The sequence below is a fragment of the Oryctolagus cuniculus genome, chromosome 5 (genome assembly GCF_964237555.1).
Source record: "Oryctolagus cuniculus chromosome 5, mOryCun1.1, whole genome shotgun sequence".
Lineage (NCBI taxonomy): Eukaryota > Metazoa > Chordata > Mammalia > Lagomorpha > Leporidae > Oryctolagus > Oryctolagus cuniculus.
The window spans coordinates 14,456,120-14,466,429 of record NC_091436.1 but is presented as its reverse complement, the minus strand read 5'-3'; the positions used below and the strand labels follow the sequence as shown (position 1 = coordinate 14,466,429).

General features: G+C 37.2%; 1 non-coding gene across 1 annotated transcript; it reads left to right on the top strand.

Annotated features, from left to right (window-relative positions):
- The first annotated feature begins 1,828 nt into the window (after nucleotides 1–1,828).
- LOC127493356 (small nucleolar RNA SNORA7) lies at nucleotides 1,829–1,967 on the top strand. Its single transcript, XR_007923413.1, has one exon. It is a non-coding gene; the product is annotated as a small nucleolar RNA SNORA7 (small nucleolar RNA).
- Nucleotides 1,968–10,310: the final 8,343 nt, after the last annotated feature.

The window sequence follows — 10,310 nt, the reverse complement described above, 5'->3', positions numbered from 1 at the left end:
AGGGTGGTTAATTTTTAGATACACCTGAATGTTCTCATTATAACAATAAATAATACAGTAAAGACAATGAAAGATCATATATCAATAAATACTGTTGAGGATTAATCAGTATTTGCCAAATACAGAACATTTTTCTTGTAACAGTATGTTATAGCAAATCCTATTGTAAACATAGGAGAATAAAATATAAAATGATAGCTTAAGGCACTGAAATCATAATTTAGGCAATCTATGTAATTCCGATAATTAACAACTTGATTACAGTTTTGACTACAGAAGCTGAAGGCTCTGCATTGCTCACATAAGTAAATTTGACATGTGAATCATCCATACATTTTGGTGGAAAGGAAAATATGTCTTAGGGAATATTTTACAATTCTTATGTGGGAGGGAAAACATATAAACATATATTTAAGAGAAAGTGAGTAACCAGGGATCAGTAAGTTTATTTTATTTTGCACTGATACTTATTTCAATTTTTTCTTGCTGAGTTTAATTAAAAAATCTTGGATGGAGAAGTTCAGTGCAGTTTAATCAGTGGGAAAAATGCATTTATTATGGAGAAAGCAATGAAAAACAAAGAAAAGGGACTGCTGGGAGGATTTATCTTGGTAATACCACCCAGAGGGCTAAAGCTGAAGACTCAATTTATGCTCAACAGGAAGTAAGCAGTAAATAGAGGAGGCAGAATGAGTTAGTTAGCAAGACATTTTGTGTTACAGTCCATACGAAATAGTCAAATTGGTTGGGAAGTGGGCTTAGAAAATACAACACAAATATAGAGCAATGGGAAAAGTAATGAGTCTGTTTTTTGCAGCCAGGAGAGGATAAACAGATCACTTTTAATAAAACCTGCTAAGATGTAAACAAAATGCCTTGAGGGCAAAGAAAATTAACTTTTTGCCTACATTGGATTATGAAAAACCTACTGAAGAGATAACACTGATTGGTACTTGGAGAATCAATTTGTCATTCCATGTTGCTAATTAAGGAGCGGGTCATGATATTGTAGCTAAGAAGTTGAAAAGGTTTAACTTTGTGGGGGTAATGGAAGATTCAGAAATATATCAATGAAGAAGGTAAAGTGAAATTTAGAATTAGTGTCTGTGCAAGAAGTATTGCAGTTCTGGGAGGTACAGTGATGGTGTTGAGGAGGAAAGAGGTAATGAAAAAGGCTGATTGTATAACAATTGTTTAGGGTTATATTATAAATGACATGAATCAATAAATCTATCTTAAATAGTGAATAATCCAAATTAAAATATTTTAGGAAACTTTGTCAGGGAAGCAAAAAGTTACTGGTGTTGGAAGAGAAAAATATGGTGAATAAGACACTACTGCATATGCTTTATGGGAAAAAAAAAAGAGTAATTTGAGAAAATAACAGAGAGAGATATATCAGCATTTGGAAGCACTGATAATAATAAAATAGGACAAAAAGTATTATGGCTTCATAAATCAAAGGAAAAAGGGGATTAAATAAAGAGAATCACATTTAATTAACTAAAGAAATAAATTAAGAAACAAAGACTCAAATATTTGAGATAAAATGTTGTTTATTACTGAAACAACCATATGTGGCATACTAATTATGTAATGCATACATTATTGAAGTTATTGTCAGCATGAATTTTGATATATTATTAATATTTTCATAACATGCATCTCAAATACAAAAAACTATTCAGCAACAATTAAAAATTTGGAAATAGAACATACTCCAATACTGTTTTTATATTCTCAAATTGTATTGTCATCAGCAAAAATTGTTTAACTAAAGGAAAGTAAGGCAATTGCAGAATCAATTCCTTGTTTAACATGTATAGAACACCTCCCGGGATCGCATCTGGAGAGTGGGCAGTCTTCTGCCAGCTTCGGAAGCGGGAGGGAAAGCAAAGCTGCAGAAGCACCCGTTCCATTCCCAGCTTGCTCAGTAGCTGGTGATTGGAAGACCCTCTGCACCAGGGCCCATGGGGAAAATATATAGAATAAGGAAATATAATCTCAAATTTGGCATTAATAACTAAAAAAGTATAAAACATTTATAAAAATTTATTGACAGTAATAGACACAGTGGGAGATTGCTTTCCAAACTAAAAGTGCGAATGAAAAAACTAATACACATAAAATATACACCCAGAACCAAACATGCACAGCCTAGAAATTTAAAAACAAATAGTATAAATCAATGTATAAAATACTGCTTTAACATGCATACTTTAAATCTTCATTTACTAGAATAATGTTCATAGATTGCTCTAAAAATAAACACCAGGCGTCTCAAAATTACTAGATACATTTCTGTAAAACACAAAACAAAGCAGGACTCATGGGAAAAATATAGCAGACTATACCTCTGAAAATATATGCAGCTTCATAAACAAAATACACCAAATACAGTAATCCTGGGTCAGTTTTGTGATGCACTGTGTTAAATTGATGCTCGTGATGCCAGAGTCAGTTCAAATGCCAGCTGCTCTGCTTCTAATCCAGCTTCCTGCTTATGTGCATGGGAAGGCAGCAGAAGATGGCCTAACTAGTTGAGTCCTTCCCACTCATATGGGATTCCCAGATCGAGGCTCCTGGCTTCATCCTGATTCAAACTTTTCTAGTGCAGCCATTAGAATGAACTAGCAGATCAAAGATCTCTCTTTCTCTCTGTCTCATCACTGTGTTTCAAATAAATAAATATATAAATAAATAAGTCTTTTTAAAAACAACCCCACAGTAATCCTAAATATTATCCTAGAACAGAGAAAATGACATCTTAAAAATCACATAAAAGAGAAATACAAACTGATTTTACTTAAATTTGCTGTAGTAAACTTAGAATATATTATTAGAAAGGGAGAGAGAGAGAGAGAACCTGAGAGTATGTGTGAACTATTTAATTCTCTTCAAGACTCTAAATTTATCTAATAGTTTATAGGAAATATAAGAGACCAAGAAAGAACATGTTAACTTCTAGAGGACACAATCAATGAAGCCTAGAGTTTGGAAATATGTATGCACGAAATGGTCTGATTTCTTTGGCCAATAATTTGCAGGAATTAAAGAAAAAGAAGGATGAGTGTTTGGTATAAGCAGTTAAGACACCAACTGGGATGCCTCATCACATGTTGTATTTTGAGTTTGGAGACTTGGCTGTATTTCTCATCATATTTCTTTTTATTGCAGACTCTAAGAAGCAGCAGACGATGGCCCAGCAGTTGGGTCCTTGCCACCCATAGAAAGACCTAGGTTGAGTTCCTGGCCAGCCATAGCTTCTGTGGGCATTTAGGGAATGGACAAGGGTATGGATAATCTCTTTCTGTCTCTCTCTCCCTCTCTCTCTCTCTCTCTCTCTCTCTCTGTCACTCTGCCTTTTAAATCAATAGCTACATCTTTAAAACATTATGAAATGACAGAGGAAATTTGGTCAACTGCTTGGTGTTTGATAATATTAAGGGATTATCATCATATTCTGTTGAATAATGACATTGAACTTAAGTTTAAAATATGACTTTAGCTTTCAAAGGCTAAATTAGGGGCCTGCATTGTGGTAAAGCAGGTTAAACCACCACTTGCAAATGCCAGAACCCAATGTCAGGATGTGAGTTTGAGTTCTGAGTTCTCTGCTTCTAATATAGCTACCTGATAATGTGCCAGGAAGGAAGTGCAACATGATCCAAATACTTGAGTCCCTGCCACCAGTGTGGAAGACCAGGATGTTCCTGGCCCTTGGATATGACCTCCTCCAGACCTAACTCTTGCAGGCATTTGGGGAGTGAAGGCAGCATATTAAAGATGTCTTTTTCCCTCCACCTGCCCCCCAACTCTCCATTTCATCATCACTGTCTTTCAAATTAATAAATAAAAAAGAGAATATTTATGGATCTAATTATATAAGATGTTACAGACTAATTTCAAGGTGACTTGGAGGTAGAGGGAAATTGGCAAGGAAACAGCCGAAGTAAAATTAACTCTGCTTTAATGAGCATTGAAGTAAGATGTTGGGTACATTAGATGCCATTAAACTATACAACTCAATTAGTATGCGATGGAAATTTTCTGTTAGAAAACATTACATAGGAGAATCCAAGATATTTGAAGACAGGTTGATTTTAGCCATGGGAAGATATCGGAAAAACGAAAGAAGAACTGGGTTCCCAGGAAGACAGTTGGAAAGAAATTTTTGGTGGAGCAGCTACTGTGCAGAACAGAGACTCCATGGAGTGGAGACAAGAGTGAACAAACACACAGCAGCATGCTACCAGTGCCTACCACATCTGGTGGCTGACGAGGAAACACCATCTTCCCAGAGAAAGCAGATAGGAGGCTCTCGCAGTCATCTGCCATTGTTAATTTTGTCTGAGGAAGAACTTTGCAGTTCTTCCTGACCTTCGAGTCTAGCCAGGAGAGTTTTCAGATAGCAGGGCATCCGCTTATCTCCGTGAAGGGAGGTCACATTTCTTCCTCCCTTTCTCCTCATCAAATTGACAAATTTAGCTTGCTGAAGTGGAGCTCCAACTGACTTTTACTGAGTGGCTTACTCCAAGAACAGGGCTACCCACAGGGCAGAGAACAGACACCCTGTATTCTTTGTGGGAGTGTTGCACCATGTGACTGTGGTGGGAACTTTGTGAATGTGTGGTCTGCAAAGGCATGGAGTGTGATTATGTTTCTGGGAACTTGCGTAGTCTGATTTCAGAAGCGCAGAACTCCCTGAGTGTGGGGGAGGAACCTCACAGAGAGTGATCACACTACAGAGTGCATAGGTGCTGTGAGTGGTTCATGCATCTGACTGGGTGGAGTACACATGTACTGTGTGGTCATTCTAGGCAATGAATTAGTTGATTGACCTTGGCATAGAGAAGGGCTGAGTCTGCTAACACACAAGCCATAATCAACATCCCTTCCCTCTACTGAAGATAGAGGAGATCTGCCATGCCCAACTTGGTGTCAGTCAGGACTCTTGCTCCACATACAAATGTTGGACAGAGCTTCCGGCCCCACTCAGCAATACCTCTGGATATGGAAATGCAGGCATTCCACCAGGACCCAGATGCCTGTCTCTGAAAACAAAGCGTTCAGAGGAGATAACAAGTGATGCTCCAGATGTGCAAAAATACACAAGATACACAACACACATGAACAAGGAAGGCAGTATGACTCCACAGGAGGAACATAATGATGCATTAATATTGGACTATGATGATGAGGGGATTGAAGAATGACAGAAAAGGAATTAAAAAATGATTGTCAGATTACTAAAACACACAGAGAAGCAGTTACAGAAAATATGGAAATCTGTAAATGACATGGCTGAGAAATTCTGCAAGGAGATATAGAAATTAGCAAAAAATCAAACCAAAATATCAAACAATATTGTTGGTTAGGCAGAATAATGAATCCCAAGCTAGAAGACATATTATTTGGGAGATCTCAGCCAGACAAAAAAAGGAGAAAGAATTAGAAAAATTAAAAGTGGTGTTCAGGATCTGTGGGATCCCATTAAATGACCAAATACACGAGTGTCAGAAGTTTCTGAAAGTCTGGAAAAAAATTGCTTAGAAAACTTATTCAGTGAAGTAATAGTAGAAAATTCCCCCAATTTGGAGAAAGATATGGACACCCAAATACAGAAAACACACACAACTCCAGATAGGTATGTCATACAAAAAAACAAAATTTAAAAAATCATTGGAATGAATGAAAATGACAATACAGCATATCAAAGATTATAGGATATCATAAAAGCTGTTAAGGGGAAGTTTAGGCAATTAGTTCCTACATCAGAAAGCTGGAAAGGTTTCAAATTCATGATGTAACAATGCATCTCATGTAGCTAAAAAAACAAGAACCAACCAAACCCAAGTTAGTTTGAGGAAATAAAAAAAATAAAAATTAGAGAAGAAATAAAAGGGCAAACAAGAGATCAGTAAAAAGAAGAGTGACTTTTTTGGCAAAATAAAATTGATGAATCATTGGCCCAACTAACAAAATAAAAAAGGGGGGGGGAGAAGATCTAAATTAATAAAATCAGGGACTGATACAACTGATACCACAGGGAAAAAAGAATCATAAGAAATTATTAAAAATAGCTATATGTCAACAAATTGGAAAATCTAGAGTAATTGTATAGATTTCTTGACAATATAAGATAAAGCAAAATTGAGGCATGAAGACACAGAAATCAGGAACAGATCAAGACAGAGGTTGAATCAATAATATTGATCCTCCTAGAACTGGATGGATTCTATGTTGAATTTTTTCAAACTTTTAGAAAGAACTAATTCCAATTCTTAAACTTTTCAAAGCAATCGAAAGGGAAGGAATTCTCTCAAACTCTATGAGGCTGATGTCTCCTTGATTCCAAAACAAGAAAAAGATGAGACAAAAAAGATAGAGATATAGTCATTTTTGTTGTTGTTTCTTTATATATATATATATATACACACAACTCCTCAAAATACTAGCTAATCTAATCCAATAATATATAAAAAATATCATCTACCTGTAACTAGTGGGGTTTATCACAGGCATGCAGGAATGGTTCAATGGAAATCAATAAATGTGATACATTGCATTTACAAAATAAAGGAGAAAAAACGTGATTATCTCAACAAATGTGAATAAACATCTGAAAAATACAACATACTTTCATGATAAAACTTTTTAAAAATTGGGAATAGAAGGAACATATGTCAAGGCAATCAATGGAATATATGAGAAACCCACAGTCTGCATCATTCTTTTTTTTTTTTTTTTTTTTTTTGGCAGGCAGAGTGGACAGTGAGAGAGAGAGAGACAGAGAGAAAGGTCTTCCTTTTCTGTTGGTTCACCCTCCAGTGGCTGCTGTGGCCGGCATGCTGTGGCCGGCACACCGTGCTGATCTGAAGGCAGGAGCCAGGTGCTTCTCCTGATCCCCCATGCGGGTGCAGGGTCCAAGGACTTTGGCCATCCTCTACTGCACTCCTGGGCCACAGCAGAGAGCTGGACTGGAAGAGGAGCAACCAGGACAGAATCTGGTGCTCTGACCGGGACTAGAACCCGGTGTGCTGGCGCCACAGGTGGAGGATTAGCCTATTGAGTTGCGGTGCTGGCCTGCATCATTCTTATTTCCCCTAGGATCTGGAAACAAAGGACCCCACTAAGAGACTATTGGAACGCATAAGAGAATTTGGCAAAATTGCAGGATATAAAATTTACATATATAAGTCAATAACATTCATATACACTAAAAGTACTATAGCCGAGAAAGAATTGGAAAGATGAGTCTCATTCATAATAACTACAAAAATAGTGTCTGCAAATACTAGCTGATAGAATGAAAAAGGGAGAGAATGATCCAACATGGGAAGTGAGACACACAGCAGACCCATAGAATGGCAGATGCCCTAAACAGCACTCTGGCCTCAGAATCAGCCCTTAAGGCATGTGGATCCGGCTGAAAAGCCCATGAGAGTATTTCAGGCATTGAAAGCCAAGACACTCTGGGAAAAAAAAAAAAAAAAAAAAAAAAAAACCTAAATGAAAGATCTCCGCGAGTGAGATCCCAGTGGAAAGAATGGGTCATCAAAGAAGGAGGTACCTTTCTCTGAAGGAAGGAGAGAACTTCCACTTTGACCATGGCCTTGTCTAAATAAGATAAGAGTTGGTGAACTCAGGGGGCTTCCATAGCCTTGGCAGCTCATGACAAGAGCCTAGGGTGATTACTGAGGCCATAAACAAGAGTGTCAATTTGTTAAGTCAACAACAGGAGTCACTGTGCACTTACTCCTCATGTAGGATCTTTGTCCTTAGTGTGCTGTACATTGTGATATAATGCTATAAGTAGTACTCAACCAGTATTTTTCACTTTATGTTTCTGTGTGGGAGCAAACTGTTGAAATCTTTACTTAATGTATGCTAAACTGATCTTCTGTATATAAAGAGAAACAAAATGAATCTTGATGTGAATGGAAGGGGAGAGGGAGTGGGAAAGGGGAGGGTTGCGGGTTGGAGGGACATTATTGGGGGGAAGCCATTGTAATCCATAAGCTGTACTTTGGAAATTTATATTCATTAAATAAAAGTTTGAAAGAAAAAAAATAACTACAAAAAATTTAAGTATCTTGGGATAAATTTAACCAAGGATGTAAAAGATCTCTACATTGAAAATTATAAAATTTTAAAGGAAAAATGAAAGAAGAAACATAATAAGGCAAAAACCTTCCATGTTCATGGATTGGAAGAAATAATATCATTAAAATGTTCATACTACCCAAAGCAATTTACAGATTCAATGCTATCCCAATCAAAATACTGAGGACATTTTGTTAGATCCAGGAAAAAATTATACTAAAACTCATATGAAAACACAAGAGATCCTTAATAGATCAACCAGTCTTGATAAAAACACAGCAGTGCCATCCTACTACCAGATTTCAACATACACTACAGGGCAGTTATATGCAAAAAAGCCTGGTAGTGGCACAAAAATAGACATGTGGGCCAATGGAAAAGAAGAGAAAGTCCAGAAATTAATCCATGCATCTACAACTGACTAAGCTTTGACAAAGGAGCTAAAAATTATCCCTTAAGAAATGACAATTTTTTTTCAACAAAAGGTGCTGCAAAAATTGTAACTCCACATACAGAAGTAGAACACAATACTCCTGGAAAGCTGGTGCTATGGCATAGTCTCCACCTGTAGCACTGGCATCCTATATGGGTGCTCGTTTGAGCCCCACCTACTCCACTTCCAATACAGCTTCCTGCTAATGGCCTGGGAACGCAGTGGGAGATGGCCCAAGTCCTTGGGCTTTTGGGCCCTTGCAGCCATGTGGGAGGCCTGGAAGAAGCTCCTGGTGCATGGCTTCAGACTGACCCATTGCAGTCATATGGGGAGTTAACCTATGGATAGAAGATTCTCTCTCTCTGTGTGTGTCTCTCTCTCTCTGTCTTTCTCTCTCTCTCCTCTTTCCTCTCTCCCTTTCTCTCTCTCTTACCCTTTCAAATAAATAAACTTCTTAAAAATTTACATCTTTAGTTATATTTCAGTATAAGAGTGCAACTGTGTTACCTTTATAATTATTTCCATATTACACTTTTTTTTTTAATATGATTAACTTTTTTTTTAACTTTTATTTAATGAATATAAATTTCCAAAGTACGGCTTATGGATTACAATGGCTTCTCCCCCATAACGTCCCTCCCACCCACAACCCTCCCCTTTCCCATTCCCTTCTCCCCTTCCATTCACATGAGGATTCATTTTCAATTCTCTTTATATACAGAAAATCAGTTTAGCATACATTAAGTAAAGATTTCAATAGTTTGCTCCCACACAGAAACATAAAGTGAAAAATAATAGATGATTTTTTAAATGATGATGAAATCAGATCAGACCTATTGTCATGTTTAATCCCAGCGAGAGTCAAGTTGGGAATTGCTAATTTCTTCTTCTTTTTTTTTTTTTTAACAGAAGATCAGTTTAGTATACATTAAGTAAAGATTTCAACAGTTTGCACCCCCATAGAAACACAAAGTGAAATATACTATTTGAGTACTCATTATAGCATTAAGCCTCAATGTACAGCACATTAAGGACATAGATCCTACATGAGGAGTAAGTGCACAGTGACTCCTGTTGTTGACTTTACAAATTGACACTCCTGTTTATGGCATCAGTAATCTCCCTATGCACCAGTCATGAGTTTCCAAGGCTATGGAAGCCCCTTGAGTTCTCCGACTCTTATCTTGTTTAGACAAGGTCATAGTCAAAGTGCAAGTTCTCTCCTCCCTTCAGAGAAAGGTACCTCCTTCTTTGAAGACCTGTTCTTTCCACTGGGATCTCACTCACAGAGATCTTTCATTTAGTTGTTTTTTTTTTTTTTTTTTTTTTTTTTTTTGCCAGAGTGTCTTGGCTTTCCATGCCTGAAATACTCTCATGGGCTTTTCAGCCAGATCCGAATGCCTTTACAGCTGATTCTGAGGCCAGAGTGCTGTTTAGGACATCCGCCATTCTATGAGTCTCCTGAGTATCTCACTTCCCATGTTGGATCACTCTCCCCTTTATTTATTCTATCGGTTAGTATTAGCAGGTACTAGACTTGTTTATGTGCTCCCTTTGACTTTTAGTCCTTTCATTATGATCAGTTGTGAACAGAAATTGATCACTTGGACTAGTGAGATGGCATTGGGACATGCCACCTTGATGGGATTAAATTGGAGTCCCCTGGTATGTTTCTAACTCTACCATTTGGGGCAAGTCAGCTTGAGCATGTCCCAAATTGTACATCTCTTCCCTCTCTTATCCCCACTCTTATGTTTAACAGGGATCACAT